Source organism: Lepidothrix coronata, unplaced genomic scaffold (genome assembly GCF_001604755.1).
Source record: "Lepidothrix coronata isolate B3197 unplaced genomic scaffold, Lepidothrix_coronata-1.0 Scaffold145, whole genome shotgun sequence".
Taxonomy (NCBI): domain Eukaryota; kingdom Metazoa; phylum Chordata; class Aves; order Passeriformes; family Pipridae; genus Lepidothrix; species Lepidothrix coronata.
In genome coordinates, this window is record NW_016690325.1 from 656,930 (window position 1) to 679,769 (window position 22,840).

Below are 22,840 nucleotides of genomic sequence, written 5' to 3' on the forward strand. Positions count from 1 at the left end.
CCCAGCAGATTCTGGGACTAACACTCAGCCTCTTCATCCTTTATGCACAAGTTTTATTGCATGTCCCTTAATATAAAGTATAGGGATTGGGCAGGCTGTCATTGAGAATGTTGTTTATCCTGTGTAAAACCTTAATTAAAAAAAACCAAAACCCCTCTCCTTGAATCTCTTTCTTAAAAAGTGTTCCTGCATCATTACCAAACCAAACAGCTTTTCTTGGAACCTTGGAAGATTGAGTGGACTTTATAAGTGAGAGCAAAATTGACCCATTGAGTGTAGTGACAATGGATGTTATGTTAGAAGCAACAGGAAGTGTGATTAGGAGAAAAAAACCACAATAACAACCCTTCTGTGTTGGCAAAATGCCCATGATTTGAACAGCAAGAATTGTGAAATATAATGTGAATAACACAAGCACAGTAGGTCTTTCATGAAATAAGGATTTTCTCCTGATAAGGTCCCATTAACTCCGGTTAATACAGGAGCACTGATTTCAGGCAGAGGCCACTGGTTGGAAGGACAATGTTAGTTGTGTTTGTCTGTCTGTTTTGCTTAATCAAAAATCAGTGGAACTCAGTGAGACTGCCTGAAGGATTAAGTACATATTTTATTTCTCTTGAAATTGTCACTGGAGTTTTTGTGCCCAAACTAGGCTGTCTCTGAGCTCGGTAATATATTTTTAATCTACTGCAAAGCCAGAATTTTTTTTTTTTTTGTTTGTTTTGTTTTGTTTCTTGAAGTGGAACTACCACCAAGTACAAAGTTTCTTCAGACTGCGTATCTTAGACATACAATCTACTGATGGTTTCAAGTTCAAAAGAATAAAATCTTTACCCATCTCAGTTTCTTGAATAAAGACTAAAAGGATGAGCTTGATGAGAGCAGCCCTGTGGAGGATTTTTACCAGCTCAACTAGCTACAATATCAAAGCCTGCCCAAGAACAGGGGGTCAGTGACAATGTGGTGGTGCCAGTTGCCTGACAAAATAAACAGCAGTAAGATCATTGCTAAATTTCAAACCTGAAGGACACACCAGCGTTTACAATAAAACTCATGCTAACGCTATCTAAGGTGAAGTTCCAAGAGGTACAAATCCTGCTTAGTAAACTGATATCATATCGAAATCCATCTGACAGAAAGTCCCTTTGAGTCATTAGATATGCTATTTTTATTCTGAGATTTCCTTCTACAAAGATGTTGTTCAGTACAAACAACACAAACGGCAGAGCAGAAAGGGTTTCTAGGGCCTGTAAATGATGCCGGAGGGAGATATATTTATACATGCAAATGTACATACATTCATGCATACATGGTACAAAAATGATGAAAACATTGGAATTACTGCTTTAGCCAACAGCTTCAGGCTGGTCTTGGAGGTGTTGCAGTCACACAGAGAAGATAAGAGGGAAGCGTCATGCTGTAAGAGCTTTGTCAATTGTAATGGGAAATTTTAGGTACTAGAGATTTGATTAGGACACAAAGACTATGAGCTGACCTCACCAAAGTTATTTAGAATATTGGAAGAACATCCCTGTCCATCCATTTCAACACAGTTGCACTGGGGTGGAATAGACTATTCGGAGTTCTGAATCCCTTCTCTAAGCCATGCAGAAGTCTCAGGTTTTCACTCATTCCTGATGTTACCAGCCTTCTGATCATTATGGTTTTCTTTAACAGTTCACATCTTTTGAAATGTGCTCAAAAGAGAAACTGGATTGCTGACTGTGCATGCTGGAACTGAACATGCACTTTAAATTTAAAGCACAAGTAATCCCACTTAGCATTTAGGGACTGGGAATATGCATGAAAGCAAAGATAAGACATTGATGGGGATTTTTTACTACTTTGCATATTAAACATTGTTCTATGTTTTCATTCCATTTACCCGTTGTAGTCCTCATCTGTGGAAGAACTGATTTTGCCCATTTAATGCTCATTATTTCCACCTCAATGTCATCAGAGCATTAACCCCACCTGATTTTAGCTCTGTGCAATATAGATATCTGGTCAAGCTCTCCTCCTCTAAATGAAAGGAGAAATGCAGGTACCTCCAGGCAGTTCATACTGTTAAAATCTCTTTGTACTTATGAGAATAAGATTGAATTTTCTTGTGAAGTTTCTGCCTTTGTAACTATTTTGTGTCTGAATAGAGTCTAACTGTGGCTTCTTACAAAGATATACAAGAGATGGGTCATGGCAACTAAGTACCACACTGCTACTCGCTCCCTTCATCTGTCAATTCCCTCAGGACCTGCAGAAGCATCTCATCAGGTCCCATGGACTCGTGTACCTTCAGGTTCCTTAGATGGTCTCAAACCTGATCTTCTCCTACCATGGGAAGTTCTTCATTCTCCCAGTCCCCACCTTTGTGTTCTTTGACTTGGGTGGTGTGGCTGGAGCGCTTGCCAGTGAGGAGATTAACTCCATCCTTGCCAAACCAGCATAAGATGGGACATTTTTGTTCGTTTGCTTTGGAGTGCAATTAAATTCAATATCTGCTAGAAGACTCCAGTCTAGTTCTTGGTTGACATTATTTCTTCAGTTCACATCTGCTGGTATACCAGCTCCTGGAGCGACCAAGATGTCACTCACTCTGTGAGCTGCAGTTATACTGTACAGAGCAATGGGCTCAGAAGTGGGCTTTATGAAGCAAATGTGAACATGTACTGTAAATTTTCAGTCCCTATGAATTACCCTACTTTGCTTTTTCTTAAGATGTCTTGAAAAGAAAAGTTGATACCCCTTATCTTCCCTACCCCATTGTTTGGGAAATTGAAATTCAACAGAATTATAATGCTGTTGATGAAGAAGTACATGAGCAGATGTGAAAAGTACAGCAGCATCCTTTTCACATAGTGCTGTATGGAAAAGGGATTGTATGAAAAGAAAACAAGCCCAAAATTATAAGGTAAAATACAGGAATGGTGAAGACTGTGAAGTAGCTGGAGGAATGTATGGAAATAATTTATAAAACCCACTAAATCCATGGAAAAAGTGGCACATTCCTTTTCCCTTTTACCCTTCTATGAAAAAGTTGTGATGAGTACTGTTCATAGGTCTAAACGAAGAATCAGGAAGGAGTTGTATCAAGGTCATGGCTACACAATCTTTTGACAGTTGAGGTAAATTCCTTCAGTCTGTACCATTTTCTGGCTGAAAGCAGCAGAACTCTGATGAAGAAATTGTGTTGCTGCGGTTACCACAGGACTCAAGCTGTAAACCCCAGTTTTGACAAGAAATGATGACAAATCTCTGAGGGCTTTAGAGGGCTTTGTGTATTGCTCTGAATGGACCTTTCTGGTGAAATCATGGGATGGACTTGTGAACTGTGGCTGTATTATTTGTGATTCAGAGCTGGATTGCAGTCAGTCAGCTACACAAGTAGAAAACATTTTCACCTACCTGCAAATGACCATGTAGAATCCCCCTAAAAGCTATGAAACAACGGAGTAATAGGTAAGGTAACACTGTAATTAGGAATTCACACTTCCTAAGTATGCATTGCATTCTCTCTGGTTTTAGTGTAATGTAAACCTGCAACTAAAGACACTGAAACCATTATTCTGATACAGTTTTGGAAGGTCATAGAGTAATGAAGGTGAGTTCTTCTGTGATGCTGACTTCTCCTTTTGAAGCACTTTTTCATTGATCTGTGAAGTAAAATAGTCTTACCCTGTGCAAGCCTTGAAGTGCTGTGCAGTGATAAGGGATGTTCCTGCACTTTAGACAACACATTTTATGCGGTTATCTCCTTTTCAGTAATTACTGTATGCCAGTAGCATAGAATGGTGCAGGAATCCCATAATGTACCATGTGGGGGAAATAATTTGTATTCTCTGTTTTCCAAAACAATATTATAATTGTGATTTGGAAGTGATGCACATGGTTTGTGGAGTATGGGATTATGGTTTCTGTGGTGTCAGTCTGGAGTTACATGAACAAAGTAAATTCTTTCTACAAAAAAAAAAAGCAGAATTCAGTTTCACTAAAGTATCAACAAAATATTTAGCAATTTTTTAGGGCATATATGCTGTTGGATGTAGAAATTACATATTTGCCTTAATTCTGTTTATATAATGGTGTTGGGGAGGAGTTGAATGAGCATACTGATTTTTTTTCCCCCACATTCAGTGCATATTTTAATTTTAATTCCTGCTGGTGCAACTGGTGCATCCATTCTTCCTTTTATATGCCTTTGGAAAATAGGCAGCTGAGCAGTTTATATTCAGGCTTTTCATATTAAGAGAAAATAAATGTTGATTTTGCTTACACCAACTTATTAGTTAAATGGGTTGAACACTTAGATTTCCAAGCTGTCACAATAACCAATGGCTGCATGTTTTTCCAAACTAAAAGGCAAGATGACAAACGTGCTTAGGTGTTTGACAAACAATGCAGAGCACTTGAGATAGTATTAAGGATATAGGCTATCTTATACAGTATTTTTAACACCTGATAATTTAAAATAGTATGAATTACACATCACAAAAGGGTATTTGCCACAGCTATAAAAGCATTTCCCAAGATGCAACTGGCTTGAGCAATGTTTGTAAGCACTTACAGGTAAATGCAGTCCTACATCATTTTGACATTTGTCTTTTAGAGCAGAACAATTGGTAGTAGAAGTTGTCAAAATGCAGTATGACTACGTTTACTTGTAAAGAATAATTCTACTCAAGTATCAGTTTCCTTAGAGACCATTCCAGAACATCTGCCAAAATAGAGAGCAGAATTATCTTACACCTTTTATTAGTAGTGAACTAAGGAATAGAGAGCAGAATTTTCTTACACTTTTATTAGTAGTGAACTAAGGAATATTCCTTTCAAGAAGGTGAGTAGTTACTTCAGGAAGGTTTCCCTGTGAAATTACAGAATATGAGTCTGTGTGTTGTGTTCTCTACCATGATGCCTTCTTTCCTTATAAGCAGTGTCACCATTCAGTTTTATTCTCGTGATACACCACCAGAGCACTGATGTGATCTGACTGCATCATTTTGCTTGAGAATTCTGTACAGACCTGTTCAGTTTGCCTTCAGAATTTCCAAATACTACCAGAAGTATGCCCAGGAATCAATTTCTTTTTTCACCCACCCATACTTTGCTAGTAGGTAGATTGCTGTGGGAGGCAGTCTTGGGAAGAAATACCAGATTTTATTCACATACAGGTGATGAGCAATTGCCTAGTTGACAACCAGGAAGCTTGCTAGAAATGCAAGTGGAACTCAATAGGTTGAAACAGTCAGAGCTTTCACTGAGCTGTTAACTGGAGTCACTGTCCCCAGCAGAGGTTCATCCAGCACCACCAGAACCATGACATGCAGGGGGAGGATTTGATGGATGCTGTTTGATGGGGTGTGAGTATGTATACGTGAAAAAAGTAGGGTAAAGCTTTGAGAAACAGAGAGTGGAACAGTTGAAAATTAAAACCATAAATGGAACAATCATTAGGAATCTGGCTGTTAGAGAAGTATTTGAGCTATTTACTGGATAAATGGAGGCTAGGAGCCACAGCTTTCCAGTCGGACTGATTTATGCTACGGTTGAGAGACCAGGGCTTTTTCACACTTTGCATGTAAATGGAGTTGCATAAAAAATGTGTAACTACTATGTAATTTTCATATTGTAACTCCATGTAACCCTTCCAATAAGTCAAAGGTAGTAGCAGTGTTACTATTTTATTTGAGTATACCCTCTCTCTTAACCAGTAGACTATGAATGCATTTTTCTACATAGTGTGAAAGAGAAAGGTTTGGTTTGGTTTCCATGAAAATGTTGCAAACACTTTCTAAGCATTTCTCCATCCTGTTCTTGTATGTGTAGAGCTAGAAAGGAATTCCCAGCTTTCATTGATCAGATACATGTTTGTCTTTTAATACTTTTTTGCATGATGTCTGCTAAAATATTGAACCATGCAGTCTGAAGCTGCCTCTAAAACTTTTTGTGTCAGTTCTTCTTTTTTTGAACCTAGAAATATTCTATAGTCCAGCACCTGAAGTACACTGTGGTTAAAAGCTGCAATTCATTTAAAAAGAGAAAGAAAACAACCCACAAAAAAACGCCAAGCCAACAAACCCAACTAACAGGACAAGTGACTGCCATGAGAAGCGTGTGGGTTTCCCACAGTATGTAGGATAATTGCTCATCAAGGTAGAGGGTGTGTGGGCTAAACGGCTGCACACTTGAATGGACATTCTGTGTTATTATTCTATCCTATCATTCATTTGATGCTTGGAGATCTCAATTAAAGTTTTTGAGATTGGCCTTCCATGGTGATTTTGTAGCCTAATGTACAACTTTTGCATTCTTTTATGCTCAGGCATACAGTTATTCTAAGGAAAAATAGACCTGTCTTTGCTGCATGCTTATTATGGATGTTTTTGTTCTGTTTTTATGAATTTCCTGTCTAAAACTCATTAGTCATAAAAGCAGACCAACAACTACCTAAAAGCCATAATGTTAAATTAAGTTTACTGTAGTGAAGCCAAAAATAAAATGACTAGTTGGTGGGAGTACAACATAAAAAAGATTTATGTGAAAATGGAAAAGACCTCTGAGCAAGTGTTAAGAGACCATTGTGCATATGATTCTGCACTTGAGAGACATCCATTTCCCTCCCAGTAATTCTGGGAAGAGAAGGAATCCAAGCATCGTATTTTCAGCAAGGTTTTATTTCCTATTATGATGAGCAGGGGTCATTGCTTGGAGAAATAGGACTAGTCAATCAAGAGCACATAGCAGAAAGCATGTCTGAAGCTGCCCTCAGTGTGCTGCTGAGGGACTGACTGGTCAGAGAAATCGTAAGTGGGAACGCACAATGTTATACACCAGAAGGGTTTCAAGCTCTGGGATTTTGATTTGATGTCTGAAAATAAGGGTAATTTTGCAAAATTTAGTCCAGGCTGTCATTTCAAAGCTCATTTTTTAAAAATTTTAATTCTTATGCCCAATTTTAAATCTGAGTCATATGCCAGAGAAAATGGGGGCATGTGTGGATTTGCTGCACAGGACATGAGGTAAGGTGTGTATTTCCCTTGTATAGCCTGTCCGTGTGCTCACTGACCTGCAAATACTTCTGAAATCCTTCTCTGCTTAAGATATCAACTAAGGGAAAAACCAAACTCAACTAATCAACCAGAATTGTCTGTGGTAGGTCTCCAGACCTCAGCAAGACCTGAAAAAGGCTTTTCTCCAGCATGGCAGAGAATTTCTTGTGTCCTTGCAAGAGCTACAACAGCCTTCTAATCAATATTTTTGAGGGTCATGCACACCTTTTTTTTTAAGGCTATACATTCTCATGATAATATTATCCTGGAAGATCTGATGCAATATGGAACTTGCAGAATTAAATATAAGAAAGAGGCAAATCATAATATATGGAATAGTGTCCAAATGAGAAGGTGTCCATGTGAAGAATGAATAGAAAGTTACTGAATCTGCGAGAATTCTGTTGCACATAAAACCAGAAAGGAAGACATGGTTGCATTAGTGAAGCTGAATCTTTGCAAAAAGTAAGAAGAGAAAAGAGAAAAAAGCTCATTGTAAAGAGGAAGTGGTAAAGGATTAATAACAAGCATCTTATGGTACTCAATAAGTATTAATTAGTTGCCCAGTATGCTTGGATGAAATGGGTACAGGTAAGTCTATAGAATAGAGTCAGGTTTCTGCTAAACTGGCATGTGCAAAACGAGGGTTTTCTGTGATTAATTTAGACTATTTATATCAATTGCAATTATCCTGTGTGTTGAGATTACTCTTGTCTAATTATTTACTGAACATCACAACATACCTAGAGGCTCTGTCAAGGTTCCATGCTGCAGAAGGGAGGAAATTGGGAACTCTTTCGTCTTAACTCAGTCTAACGACAGGAAAAACTAACCAGTAGGTCCATGTTAAGGAGGTTATGTGAAAACTCCTAAACAGTATTTGAAGAAAGATCAGTAATACCATTCAGGAGGTCTGCAAAGACAATATACAGTAGGCATATTCCCAGACAGCCCAAAAATAATGGTGCAGTGTGTTTGAAACACGCTAGTGTGTTGATCACGCTTGCTGATGGATCTTCTGCATCTCCTGGAGACCTGTGTGTTTCCTTCTCATTTCCCCAGTGATGGAATGGCAGCATGAGTCACAGCTTCCACGCTTCATGCTATGCTGGCATTTTCCAATCTACTGATGTGTCAAATGCTGCTTCTCTTCACTGTAGCAGTTCGACTTCCCTTCGCTTGTGCTGACCACACAACCTCCTCTGCCTCTCTCAGCAGCAGTGATGCAGCAGGATTTTTTTCCCCAGAGCTGGCATGGCATCACAGTGGAAATGAGCAGGGTTTAAATTGCTGCCATGGCCATTTTGCAGGGCTGGCAGCATGCTCGCCCCCCTGAGGACCCCCGGGGCTGCTGCCCCCCTGCCCTGCCAGGAGTAAAACTGGTGCTTAAACCAGTCAAGTGCTGCAATCTGGCTGTCGTGGCACAAGCATTTATACAGGACTTCTAGACTAATGTGGAAGTTAAGTATTCCATTGATTTTGTTTATTTCACTCTCTTTGTGGCATTTATTAGAAGGGATGAATGTAACTTTGCTTACCTGTTTCTAATTCTGAAACAAGCCCTGATTCTCAGTAGCCAAGGTCCCCTGCAGCAGTGGCAAACTGCTACTGAAAAACCAGGACCTGTGTGGCAAATATATTTTAATCATACCCTTCTAATGCAGCTTGCACCCATATATTTCAACACAGTCAGCAAAAGTCCATGAAAAGATAAAACAGGATGTTTCTATTTTATTTTTTTTTTTAACACAGTATGTGTTTCTGTCAGGCAGAGAAAGATTTTTCCTCCTGGAAACTGGATTCGCTTACATTCTACTAAGTCACCTCTGAAGCCACTTGGTGCTGGCCTCTTTGGGGCTTGTTCTAGAGACAGACTTTTTCCATCTGTGGAAGTAATGCACTAGGTTGCTGTCGTCCCTTCATGGCAGAAGATTGCTATCAATGGAATGGTGGACTCTCCCTAATATTGTTGGTTTGGTTATGAGATGGGATCTTCTGCCAGCTTGTTTTGGATTGTGCCTAACTACTATTTCTCTTCTTAACCTTTTTTCATGATTTTTTGCAACCTTTCATCACCTCTTTCTGTCCTTTCATCTCCTAATTTCTTTTCAACACTCTCTTTCTTCCATTTCTGAGCATTACTTCTTCCTATACCTCACAAGTAGATTCTGGACCAAATTAAAGCTTTTTATTTCATTATAATTACTGAAGTAAAATAATATTTAGGATAATGTAGCTAATTGTCTATGTAACTATTAAAAAAATAACAATATTTTTGGGATAATAATAAATCTGCTGACACATCTCTTAACACATTCATAAAATGAATCTCTTCAACAGCGATGGTAGGATGAATCAATCAGGGAGCTGTTAGCCAGGAAACCTGACTTGAGTTTCCATGACCTTGCACAATCCTGAGCCTCCCTGAAGCCTGGCTTCCCATTGCCTCACACCGTGTAGTATCATTTGCCTTGTGCAAAAACACTGTGACAAGACATGATTTGACAGCCTACCTTACAAGGTAAGGTTTTGCAAAAGGTGCAGAATTAGTCTGGTTTAGTTTCCTAGTTTAGAAACTTAAGATGACGATACTGAAGTCTGTATATGATCCTACATACCTATGATCCCTAAATAAGTGCTAAGTGTTTTTATGAACCCATTTCAAAAGGAATGCACATTTACAAGGTATTTTTTCTATCACATCTCTGCAGTGCTGAATAGCATTTTAAGCTTTGCAGCATGCTGAAAATAATTGTTATAAATATGTTCGTATGTTTTTCAAGATTGTTTAGCATTTATCGGTTGTGGCTGGTTCAGTACATAGGTAATAATTTAAATATGATGGTAGTACTTATATTCTCAGTTAAATGAGGAGAATAAGCTACTTGTCCCGAGCGGAACGGGATTATTTTTGCTGCAATTTCTGGGTCTACAATTTACAGATTTACAGACTTATTCTCAACTGCTAGTTGGATAAAAAGCTGTGCTTTCAGTGTAACTATGACTACAGGAATCAGCCTGGGATCCATGGGAATAAGCAAACTTCTCATGTCAATTAAGGATATTAAATGCACTGGTGTAGTTTTTTAGTCCTAATATATGTCCTGTTTGTTTCATTCAGCCATACCTAGGAACTAATTTTTTTACACATTGCATCACTTTATGTAAGTGCTTTTACAGTTTGTTGGGGATGCAGTGCAAGCAGGCATAAACTAGTGGGGTTTGGCTAAAAGTTCCAGTCTGTCCATGAGAATGATAGTATCTCACACTTGGTTCTTTCTGTGGGCTCCAGCAAAGACAATTCTCTTACCTGCTGCAACTGAAGATTTCAGAAATGCTTCTCTTCTCTTCAAGGTGCTGCAGCACAGGAGCAACAGATCTGGGCCTCTGTTTTTTACATATTTGCTCTGGAGAGCTCACGAATACAGGGTTTCTGCTGGGCCTTGGGATTGCAAAGCCCAAAGGCTCCTCAGAAACTCTCACATGCTGTACATTATTGCAAGGTCCAACTGTAACTTTTCACTTGACTTAAGATGACAAAGTCTATAAAACTGTCCTTTCTGGACTAAAATGCCGTTCAGGAGGTACTAATGTTCCATTCCAATGTTGTTGGTATACTAAAACCACTTGTGAGTTGTACTCTGCCATAAGATCTCAAAATTTTATATGCATGTAGATGATTTGGTGTCTCCTGTTAATAGCTTTGGGAATTCTGGGCAGGTTATAAGGTTTCCCTTTTACAGATGTGGAAACAGAAAGATATAAATTACTTGCATGGGAAAGAAACTAGAGAAATTTAATAATATGCCACTCATCTAAGTCAGTCTCTCAGCTTGAAGCACAAAAGTAGTCTTTTGCCTCTCAACAAAATAATAGATTAATTTAAAAAAATACATTATTACTGGTTTGGGCTAGTGGAAGGTCTGTCAACACTGTAAATATCAGCAGTCAAATATATGAAAGTGTATTTTGGAAAAAAAAACCCAGAAAAGTTGATATTTCCAGAATGGACTGAAATTTAGGAAGTATTTTCAATGGTAAGATCATAACTAGGTTTAAGCAAAGACCTAGTAGATTTTTACACTTTTTGTGTTGTTGTTTTGTAAGATTAAATAGGTTAATACACAGAATTTGATAAAATATTAATCAATATCTCTTCTAAGACTAAAGATGTGACTTCTGAGTCAAATTTCTTAACTTTGTAGCAAGCCTATCTGTGAAGATAATGGAAGTTTTTAAGCTTTTATAATGTGTTAGAGGCAATTTGAACAACATCTTTTAAAAGTTATACTCAGAAATTAAAATGGGAGTTGAATTTTAGTTACTTGGTTGGAAAATGTTGGCCCTGTGATTCTGCACAATTCGTAGAATTCACTTTTTATTAACACTTATCTACTATAAACCAGTTACCACATAAAGCCTGGCTGTTTTAAGATCAGAAATTTTTATCAATACTCTGAAAAATTCCGAAAAAATAAAAATAAAAAGTTTGGAAAAGATTTGATGGAGCCAAGATAAGAAAATCCAGTAAGATTAAGTAAAATATTTTGCTTAAACTGTGATCCTTGTAAATGTAGCATTTTAAAAGTATGTCAAGGTCTGCTTATAAAAATAATAAATACTCCTAATTAAAATTAGGATTTGGCCTCAGAAACCTGTCAAAATTAAAGTGCACATTGAAAACATTGCATTTGCCACTTCAGCATTTTTGGACCAAAATTTATTTTTTCTGAAAGTGCCCTGACATTTTAATAGCCTGTAAAGTGCCAGAATCTTATACATTTTTTACTCTGATAGCTTGTAAATTTTTGACTCACACAATATTTATAACTGTGAGTTTACCTCAAAGTTATAAGATATTCTGCTCTACTTACATATTTCTCAAATTCTTTGATTTGTTAGTAAGGGGATTATCTTCTTCTCCCCCTTTTTTTTTTTTAAACTAAGATATTAAGAGGCAAATTCATTAGGCTCATGCTCGCAGTCTACAGGTAACAGTGCTGTGTTTTTCTGTTTTCTTGTGTTCAGTGGTCCATCATTTAGGCAATTGTCAGTTATTTATTCTTTTGAACATTTCCATAGCACACTGGGGTTTGTTTGTGGTGGTTTTTTGCCCTCTCTTGTCTGCTCTCTTTGACTGAAGAAACTACTGCAGCTTGTCAGCAGCTGAGGTTGGACATTTTGCTGTTCCTTTATACTACTCTGTCTCCTCCCATGGCATATAAGCCATGTTCAGAAATGTAAGCTAAATATCATCCAGGAAAAAAACAGAGAAAGGCTAAATCTCTAAATGTTCATGGTAGAAAGTAAGTTTATTTAAAATCAGCAAGTGATGCAGTGGGAGAATGCTAAAGTCCCCCTTTCTGCCTTCTCTGCAGATCAGTTCAGAAGCTTCAGCTAACAAAATTATCCCCAAAGGACACTGTGTTTGTAAACTGGCAGTGACATCTATTGTGGCCTTTACCAGAAATCTCCACAGAAGGTCTATTCTCAAGGCTGTAGCCATTTTTGAAAAATGAAGAATAACATGAGGATGAACAATAAATTTTCAGTTTACGTTTTAATTCAGTTAAATATATGTTGATAGTTGCACAGTAAGATGCTATTGTACTTTTCCCCTGAAGGGTTTGAATTTCCAGCTTATTTTCATTTCTTAAGGAACCACAAAAACCAGGAGGAAACCTCCAATTTAAGCTTGCCCAGCTCTGTTGTAGTATATTATGTGGTAATCAGAGGTACCCCAGCTTGATGACCTTTCATGTAGGGCTGTTGTTTAGCAGTGTACAGTGCTGCAATCTGGCCTTTCATATGTTTTGAGTATTGATTTTCCAGATAGAAAGAATGGCAATAATAACCTGGGGAGGTCTGACATCACTGTGACCTGGTTTTCTTTTATTCCTTGTGGCTGCAGTTAGTTTATGGGAGCAGTGGGCTGCTAGAAATGGCATATCTCTCCCCACTTTGCTTGTGTGAAAGCTCCAAAAATGTGTTTCAATAGTGTCTCTCCCTCCAGCTTTCCTTTCCAGCTTATTTCTATTCCACTCCTCTTTTTCTCCTCCCACCCTTCCAACTGTGGATCGGCCTAGAGGGGGCTTTTCCTGGCACCCTCACCCCAGGAGCAGCAGCAGCAGCATTAAGCTCAGCCTGTATTGCTGGGCAGCCTTGCACTGGCACTGGTAGGGACTGCAGCACTGGAAGCTGAGGGAGTTGTACATCAGATACAAAATTGTATATCAGATGGAACTTTGGTCAAGAATCACCTCAAACTGGTGCTCTGCTTTCATAATGTGTTATTTCTTTCCTTTGGACAAAGAAATGTACTGGCATTATTTTGTCCAAATCTCTTTGTAAACTCACTTCTTCCCTTTCTAAAGCTTCAGGGTATGAATCCCCATTCACACAGGAATACCATAAAATCACCGTGTAATTTATATTGAAAAAAACCTTCAAGATTATCAAGTCCAACCGTAAGCCTAACACTGCCAATGCCACCACTAGACCATGTCCCTAAGTGCCAGGGAGACAAGTCCCCCATGTGAGAGTCACCAGGGCAGGAGCTGGCACCTTGTTGAACCTCATCCCAGTGATCCAGCCTGTCCAGATCCCTCTCCAGAGGCTTCCTGCCCTCCAGCAGACAAACATTCCTGCCCAACTTGGTGTCATCTGCGAACGTACTGAAAATGCGCTCTTTTGCCAAGAATGGTTGGACCAGATGATTCTTGAGGTCCCTTCCAACCTGGTATTCTATGATTCTATGGTCCCCTCATCCAGATCATTGATAAAGATATTAACGATCTGGATGAGGGGATTGAGTGCACTGTGGTGATGGGTGGCTTCCAAATACAGTGAGTGTGATGGTGGTTGCTGTGAGACTAGTTCTATGTGAAGAACCCATAATTCAGATGAAATGCTCTCCATGCCAAGGGAATGACAGTACAAGGAGTAGTAGTGCCACATGGGGTTGAGCTGGTGACTGATGTCACTACTCCAAATTTCTAAAAGGAATGTCACCAGATGTCTTCGTAATCTTAGATATGTTACTCAGTCTAAAAAACTCTGTGTAAATGGGGCTCTCTCATGGGAATGAGGTTACTTACTGAGCATTTCAGAATACAGTATATTGTCGATATTTGTCCATCATGTGTAATGGTGGGTATGCAATATTTATAGTCTTTCCATAAGGATTGCTGTTGGGAATAGTGGAGTCACAACTGATTACCTCAGCTGCTGCTTACAAAAGCCAGCTGAATTACCACAGCTTGGTTGGAATAATCTAGCCCTGTGTTAGAAGTATATTACCCAGTAAACACAATGCAGTTGATGCCTGTTTGCAGAGGCCTCACTCATTTCAAAAGTCTCAGGAGACAAAATAATTTGTTTGTGGTTGAATCGCTGAATGAAAGAGAAGCCATTTATTATCTGAAGTAACAGGACAGCATATGTTTCACTGCAGCGTGGCTGGCAGTCTAGAGCCTTGAAAAATATGTTCTTGTCTTCAGGGAAGCATAGACATCAACTTTGTGCATCTCAAGAGGTGTTAAAACAACATCTGATGAGTCAAGTTGCAATCAAATGAGCCTTACTGGGGAAGAGCAAGCAATATAGTCAAGGTTTTGACAACAGCCATTTTACCTTTGCCTTTTTTAATCAGAGAAAATCTACTGTGATTTCTCATGAGTTTTATCAAGCTTTACAATAAAGAAGGGTGCCCTGAGCTGTTCTCTCTCTCTCTCTCTCACCCAACCATCCTGAAATTTAAACCTCAAAAGTGAAAACAAAACGTTAAAGTACAGTTTTAGCTTCTTTTCTCTTACCTATTAAAAATTACTGACTTTGTCACCTAAGATTTCCTGAGTCATCTGTTGAAACTGCCTTTATTCTGGAAAAATAAATTGCCAGTTTTAATTTTGATAATTTTCTAGATCACTTTGACTGCCAAAAAAATATCCTGAACCATTATTTCTGCAGATGTATGTAGTCCTAAATTTGTTATGTTTGTGTTCAGATATGCCATTCCATCTGTCTTCATGATTATAAGAAACCTATTAGGTGTAACACTTTGGGCAGTTTAAAGTTTGTATTTTCTGGTAGAAGACATCAATGATGCTCACATTTTTAGCACCCTTGCACCAAGTAAAATAGGAAGAGATGGTAACCATGAAAGGCTTTTTATGCCCAGCAGCTTGCAAACAATTTGAAAAATAGTCAGTCCTTGTACAAGATAAAGATGAAAGGTCTGTGAAAAGGTTTTCAAAGTGCATATGTTTCTAGAAGGTCAAGCAATTTCATCACCAGTGGTAGACATAGATGAGGGACTTCATTTGCTGCTGATGAAAACAGCCCCAACAGAAGAGGGAACAGTCAAATGTGTGGAGGGATTACATGCTTTGGTTGGATCTGTTATGCTGAGTAAAAGGTGCATAGCAAAGGAGTTTCACAGCAGAGCCTGAAGTACTGATTCTTCTCTGAAAGTACAGGGAAAGAGAAACCATATTCTGCCCAGATTTGGCTGGTTAAGGTTGGAAGCAAAGGTTGGTTCAACAACAGCTAAATATGGATGATTCACTCGAGGAGTCTCAGCTGGGACTATGACACAAAAATTAACAGAGGCTCAAACCAATATTGCAAACCAGTCAATTCCTTCCATGGTGCCATGCAGTATTCTTGCACATCCACTTAGAAGCAATTACAGCAAAAGGAGAGATAACTTGGAGACCTTATCTTCTTTACACCTCACTCGTTCTCAGTCAAAACTGATTGGTTTCCTACACCATCCTTTGTGTTAATTTAGAAGTACCTGTGCTATTTGCTGAACATGCTGTAAGCAATTGGGGAGAGATGCCTTGGGTGTGAGGTCTCTCATTTCTGTTTATTTTTCACCTCAGAATTCTTCTTTCCTCACAGAAGTCATATTCATAATGCAAATTAGGAAGGATTTAAGGAAACCTTTCATCTTCTCTCTTCTTGCTGTGGTGGGGAATTATCACCAAAAGAAACAGTGACCTTTTCCTCAATCAGAAATAATACTGAAAATGAATTAAATCAGTAAAGATTATTTCAGTAGGACAAAACTACTTAGTTGTGCTGTACCTATTACATCACAGGGAAATTGCTACATTAGGGTGGCTAATAATTGCCTTGCTGAATGATCTCATTTTGTTAGTATACTTCATATTGTTGCATGTTCATTGCAAGGTAAGAGAGTGGTGACACTGCATTCTGTGGACATCTTTTTATCAATACTTGATCACTGCTCTCAGGAGCAGTGGTTTGACTGGTTCATGGGTGACAGTAGATAAGACAGCATAGACAAATCTTTTAAATATTTTTACTTTTTTTATTCTTTGGTTTCTCCATGACTGAGCAACATGGAAGAGCATTGCAGGCAGTGTGTTGCTCTCAGTGCTGCTATACGAGCTGACCTAAAGCGTTCAGTAAAGAGCTGAATACTGTGGGGAAAAAAAACAAATATGTAAATTCGGTGGATTTACTCTTGACAATGTAAGTGAAAGGGCATTTGTCAAAATATTGTACTAAACTGCTGCTACATTTGCTTGTGTCACTTCATTCACACGTCATCACCCTTCTTGGAGCATAAACCTTTGGTCTGCCATTAGAACTGTGAGTGCTGAAAATAATTTCTTAATTGTTCTATGCACTATGAGTATCTTTATTATCAAATTATATCCTTATGACACAGATTATAGCTGGATATATATGATATTCAATATAAATATGATAAGAAGTTTCACTACAGCTCATCCTTGATTAAGAATTTATTTTACTCTCCTCTTAACTAGGATTGACTGAATCACAGGCCATTTCATTTAAGAGGCTGTATGTGAGAGCTTTGTTGATTTTTAATTTTCCTCCATTGATTTTCAGCATCCAGAGAGCACTTGTTCTCTAATGGCTCTCTGTGTTGGTGTTTGCTTGCAAATTGAAGTAAAAGATAAATGGCTTTCCAGGTAATACATCTCCAAGGGCTTCCACTTGAGGGCTGGTGGCTGTTAGTAAAGCTGCATTATGTTTAGAAAAGTTCTGTACTCAAACAAAAACATTCTTGAGCCTCTTAAATGTGGTAACATTGTTTTAAGTTTGGTGTGACAACAATCTCTAACTAATTTATAAATCTTTGCAAGGAATAGCCCATTTGTCCACATTTTTCTACAGAACTTAAATGCTCTGCACTTTTCATCTTAGGAATTCAAATGTGTTCCTTGCGCACATTTTCCAAGCAATCAGTTGATTTTTCAGTAAAAGAAGGGGAGAAGAGCTGCTGGTATTTGGTTAGTTTTTAACTAGTATTTGTACTAAAACGCAGTGCTAAGGGTTGAAAGTTCTGGCCTTCCAATTGGAAAACAATATTTTTGAAAGGGCTATGGATTTAATTTTGTAATCTTTGCTTGCTTAAGAATGTTAAGGTCATCTATATGACCTTAAAATTATATTATATGACCTTATAAATTTCTATATTTCAAGACTGCTTGTACACTGTTGCTGTGATACATTGTTACACTGTGTAATAGTGTTCTGTCTTATAACCACTGGTAATGAAAGGGTCCTGATTAGCACCTCTTGCCCATTACCTCCTCAGACCAGGCTTTACTGTGTAGAAAAGACATATCCTTACTCTAGGCTTGAGTTAGAAAGCCATGGGAAAAGTGTGAAGCCCTTGGAGCTCCAGGGAGATGATCCCATGGATTGTGAGCCTCATCTTCCGGAAATGCTGGGTAGCATTTCTTCCCATCACCTTCTCTGTAAATGATTGCTATTTGTTGCCTCAGACAGCCCTATTTTGGTATCAGGTAGCTTTATGGAGCGTGTGCACATAGACTGCAGTATGTATTTTCATACATTCAAATTTTAAAATTGGGCTAATACAAATTTTTAAGAGAGTTCAATTATTAAACATATACTGCTTCTATGGCATCCACGTCTTTTCTTAATTAGGGTTTCAGCTTTTCAAATGTCCTGTAAAAAGCAGTAAGAATTTGGCTTAAGGGACCTGTGATACATTTATGTTACTCTGTGTTTCTCATGCCCCTTATTGATCTTAGTTCAAGCTGCTTCAGCAAAGATCTCAAGTGAGATTCATATTCAAATATCTGGATCAGGACTGAATCAGCTTAACAAACTAGTCCATTGGCATATAGGTCTAAGAAATTAAAGATTCAGTCTGAAATGAGAAAAAGTTAAAAATCCTAGGCTCCTTTCTCTCCTCTGCTGCTGTGTCATTTTGTGTCTCCAAGATGGGTTATTAAAACATCCTTAACAGTCCCCTTGCCCTGCAGAGTCCAGCATTGGTCAGAGTTTCATCAAATCTGAAGAAAAAAAGCCTGAATTTCAGGTTGGTTTCTGTGTTCTGCTGCAGCAGAAGTTTAAACTGTTCATATTTTGCACTAAGCACATGGATGATGCTATTGACTTCAGTGCATAAGGTTAAGCATTTGCACAATTGCATATGGGAACTGGGGAATAAAATGGAATACACAAAATTTAGTCTTTAGACAGAGGAGTGGGACAGTAACCTTTCCATATCTTAATTTATAAGTGAGAAGAGTAGCTTTTTTTCCCAAGCAAAGGAAGTCACTGTTTTGTAGCAAAATGCAATGTATTCGAAGCCTTCCCTTAGCTCTTTTTTAAAGTAATAAATTGCTGATGGCTGCGTCTGCCACAGGGCATACAGAAACCTTTTGCTGGAGGCTTTGTTTCAAGCTTGGGAGGCTTTTCCTTCTCAGTAGTCAAGCATATTACATCAGATGTGCTTTTGTTTTGTTTCTTCGATGCAGCTTTCAGGGTGACCTCTGCTGAGATAAAAAGGACCAAAACCACTGTGGTTTTTCCTAAAGCAACATCTTCAGCAGCAGTGGGCAGTTCATCACTCTGAACGACACAGTCCCAAAAAGAACACAAACCAGACCAGAGCAGACCTGGCAGAACTATTGTTTTTCTCTGTCCCTCCTGTATTGCTTGTGAATCAGAGCAATGTTAAATCTTGAAATGTGGTAGTCTATGTAATAAGCATAGCAATGATGGAAAAAAACCCATTAGTTTATGTTTTTCTTGAGGAATTTAAGTAGTGTCATAATGTTGTTATATTCCTGGTCAGCTGTGCATTGTAGACTCTCCTGGAAGGGCTTGAAATTTGGACTGTATCTTCACTACATGGCTCAGTGCTGTTTAAAATCAGGCAAATGTAGTGTGAAAGGGTTTGAAATTCTGCCAATAGTAGGAGCTGGCTTTAAGCTACTGTTATAGGAAACATGACCAAAACAGGGATGATGTCTGGATCCAGACCATGCAGAAATGACACAGCTGCTCTGTAGTCATAGGAGGGATATGTATGTATCTGTCCCAGGGCCTTTTTTCCCCGTGAGTTTAAATATAGATTTAGTCCAGCACAGACTTCCAGAGAAGGAGCTTCTCCGTCTCCCTAAAAAGGGAGAGCAGCAGGTTGTACTTGAAGGAGCTCCTCTCACAAAGAGAAAGATATATCCCCTAAATACTGAAGGGTGAAGACCTAAGTGATGTTAAATGGAGTGAGTCTTGGTCGTCTTCTGTTTGGCTTGGATGAGGCTGGCTGCTCTGCTCATGCTCTAGGAGCTTGGTATGGATCCAGCAGTTTTTGGTGTGAGTGTAGAGTGGTGTGTGTAGCTGTGAAGGGCTAATTTGAAAGTCAGGGAGTAGAGAAATGAAACTTCCATTCTCTTGTGGAAGTGGCAAATAATAGTCTCAAAGTGTCAATTGTAAAGGTGGAAGGTGGCTTTCTGTTTACTTTCATTGCAATAGAAGGTAGCAGATTTTGTAAGTGATATTAGACCATTGCACAATCCATAAATCAATCCACGTTCTTTGAAATGGGATGTGGGGTGTATGCATGTTTATCAGCAATGAATGCGCTTGAGTATTTCATGGTAAACAGGTAAGGCTACTGTCAGGGAGTAGTCCTGGAATAAGACTGAAATGAATAAAACTGTGAATATTTTTCATACTACTTGTTTTTAATAAGATGCCTAACAAGGGAGTTGAGGGAGGGCACTGGAGTGGTTTGAAGCTGAAAATCAAGCATTTTTATGGAAATAGACTCATTAAAGCTGCCTGTCATGGAAGGGCAACAGTTTTTCTATGAGCATGATATTTATTCAATAATTGAAATATGTTTCTCAAAAAGAAATATACTGTCAGTTTGCTTTGGTTTTGGTTATGTAATTCATAAATGCCATTTATAAATAGACTAGATACTTTGCCCCAGAAAGACTTGAACATATTTACCTGCTTTTTACTGATCTGTTAATGTAACCAACCTGCAAAAAAAAAGGTTTGTTTTATTCCCTTTGGGTAAATTACTAATGTGGATCAGGAAGCAGAGATGTGGTTCTCCACCACAGCATGCATTGTCTATTGTTGATGAGCCAAACTAAGGTTGTTTTAAGTTCTTTGCATTATTTAAAACACCTTGTATGAACTAGTAACTTATTTTACAATGTATTTTAAAAAGTTTTTTAAAAGCAATTTTTTCACCTTGAAACTTGTCTTAGATCTTAAACAATAGACCTTGTTATTGCCTTTGACAGTCTTGGCTTAAAGAAGTCTATGCAGTTAATTCCAGCTTCAATGCTCAATGTCCAGGTGCAACGTGGGGCAGCTGCTCCCTGTGGGATGGGGAGCTGAGAGCTGAGGGGGATCCTGTGGCCAGTGGGGCAGGGATGGAGGTTACCAGACACATCATGGGGATGAGGCTACAGTCAAGGGTGTCGGCCTTGACTGGCTTCCCCACAGGGGAAGGGTATTTGGGAGCCTCTTCCTCCTTCCCACCCCAAAACTTTTCACAAGTATTTTCAACCCAAGTTAGCTGTTCTGCTAATCTCATCAGTCAGCCCCCATGCTGGTCTGCTTGAGCAGGAGGCTGGAATGGAGACCTCCTGAGGTCTGCTGGGCTTCTGTGATGACTAAGTGCCACACACATTCAGAATTCAGTTTCATGGTTCTTCCAGTTAGACATTAAGGTTTAATTGATGTGTTTTTATTTTACGTGTCCAGTTGTTTAACTTAAATTCAAAACTGCTTAGGACTCTTTTTCATATAAGACAAGCTGTTTGTGTCGGCCCCTTTATGTATACAATCTGGTTTTATATGGTAGAGCTAAAGACACCATGAGAAAGGAAAAAGCTGTGAAGCATGAAATATAAATCCTTGAAATAGATCCTCTGAGTCTTGAAGTCACCAGTTTCTCACTGCTCACTTTACACAAATGTGCTTTCAATCCTCCAGTTGGCCACAGTCCCCATTTTAAACATTTATTTATAATTTCCTAGACATCCTTTCACTTTTTTAAGTATCTGAACTAGACCTTTCAAGATTGTAGCACTTCCTTCCCCTGCTTCCTCTGATGGGACAAAAGATTGTTCCTGTCATGCCCCCGGAGCCCGAGTGAGACAAGAATCAGTGCCTTGTTAGGCTGAGAGCATCCCAAACTCTCCAGGGATGGAAGGCTGTGCTGTTGTAAACAAAATGACCCAAGTTCACCTGTTTTGGTTGCATTATGTATATTGATATTGGTTCTTTGTCACTTGGCTGACTTGTCACTTAACAGCCCTTTTTTGAAGTCTGGTGGCACACTGGAGACCACTTGATCACCTGCAAGACACTGGTGATCTATTGTGTGGAAGTTAAGGGTGTCTGGAGCTGTGGTTTGCAATTCAGTGAATGTTGATCAGTTCCTATGGCACATGCCATTAGTTATGGCTTCCCTTTAAACAAAAGGTTTGCAAGCTCCTTTTGTATCAAGTTCATTGGTAGAAGAGAAAGACATAGAGTGCACGTGGAGTGTTCACCCCCCTCCAAAGCCATCCACTCCTCTGCAGATTCTTCCTTTATCTATACATTGCATAATTTGCTGGTTTTTAATGGATTTTTTTCACCTCTTCTATATAATTTTGTTTAGAATATGGCTGTGTGGGTAAGCTGGTTTATATTTTCCACTTCAGGTTGTTCCTTCAAAGACATCAAAGGATGCTACAAATTTGTCTAACCCATGGCAACCATGCCAATTTTTCGTGGAAAAAGAGACAGAGAAAGGTAGAGACCCTAGAGGTGGGTCACACTTTGTGTGTGACAGCATCAGGGCTTGCTTGCAGAATGCTTCTTGCATGCCAACTAATAGACTATGTTCTCAACCTGTAGTTTCTTAGGCATATATCCTATCATGCCTGTAGTGCATGAGCTGCTGTGTGTTTGGCTGGTATTGATGGTAGAATGATATAGAACTTTTTTTTTTTTTGTGAAGTCTTTCTAAAGCAGGCAAGCTGTGAGAATCTGCAGCATACCTATAGAAAAAGTGCATTCTGTACAGAATATTTGGTGACCCCTTTCAGCTCTCCCCATAAACAGTAGAGCACCTATTGGTGAACTCGATGTTGGCATTTTCATCAGGTTTCTGAAGAGGCAACATTGCTGGCTCGATCAATACAACTCAGTTAGATTTACTGATTACACAATTCTCTTTTCCCGAGACAAACAGCAAGTTGGTAATTGCTCAGTGTACTTTATTTTCTAGCAGCTGTATCCAACCACACCTGTCAGTCTGCACGTGTCACAGGAAAGGATTCAGACCACTTCAGATCTCTTTCTTCTCCCACACTGTTGTGGGTTGGTCGACTTTCCTCAGCAGAAAAGGAGAAACGTGGGTTTTAGGATCTGAGCCTGTCAGTGCAGTCTTCAAAGCTGTGACCATAATGTGAAACAAATGTTTTGAGATTTTCAGAGAGTAGATTGTTACAGCTGAACATGCTATT

The 22,840-nt window shown here is 38.8% G+C and overlaps 1 protein-coding gene across 5 annotated transcripts in view; it reads left to right on the forward strand.

Annotated features, from left to right (window-relative positions):
• Positions 1-22,840, forward strand: part of SORCS2 (sortilin related VPS10 domain containing receptor 2) — a 600,944-nt gene that overhangs the window by 360,667 nt on the left and 217,437 nt on the right. The gene's annotated exons all lie outside the window — the stretch shown is intronic.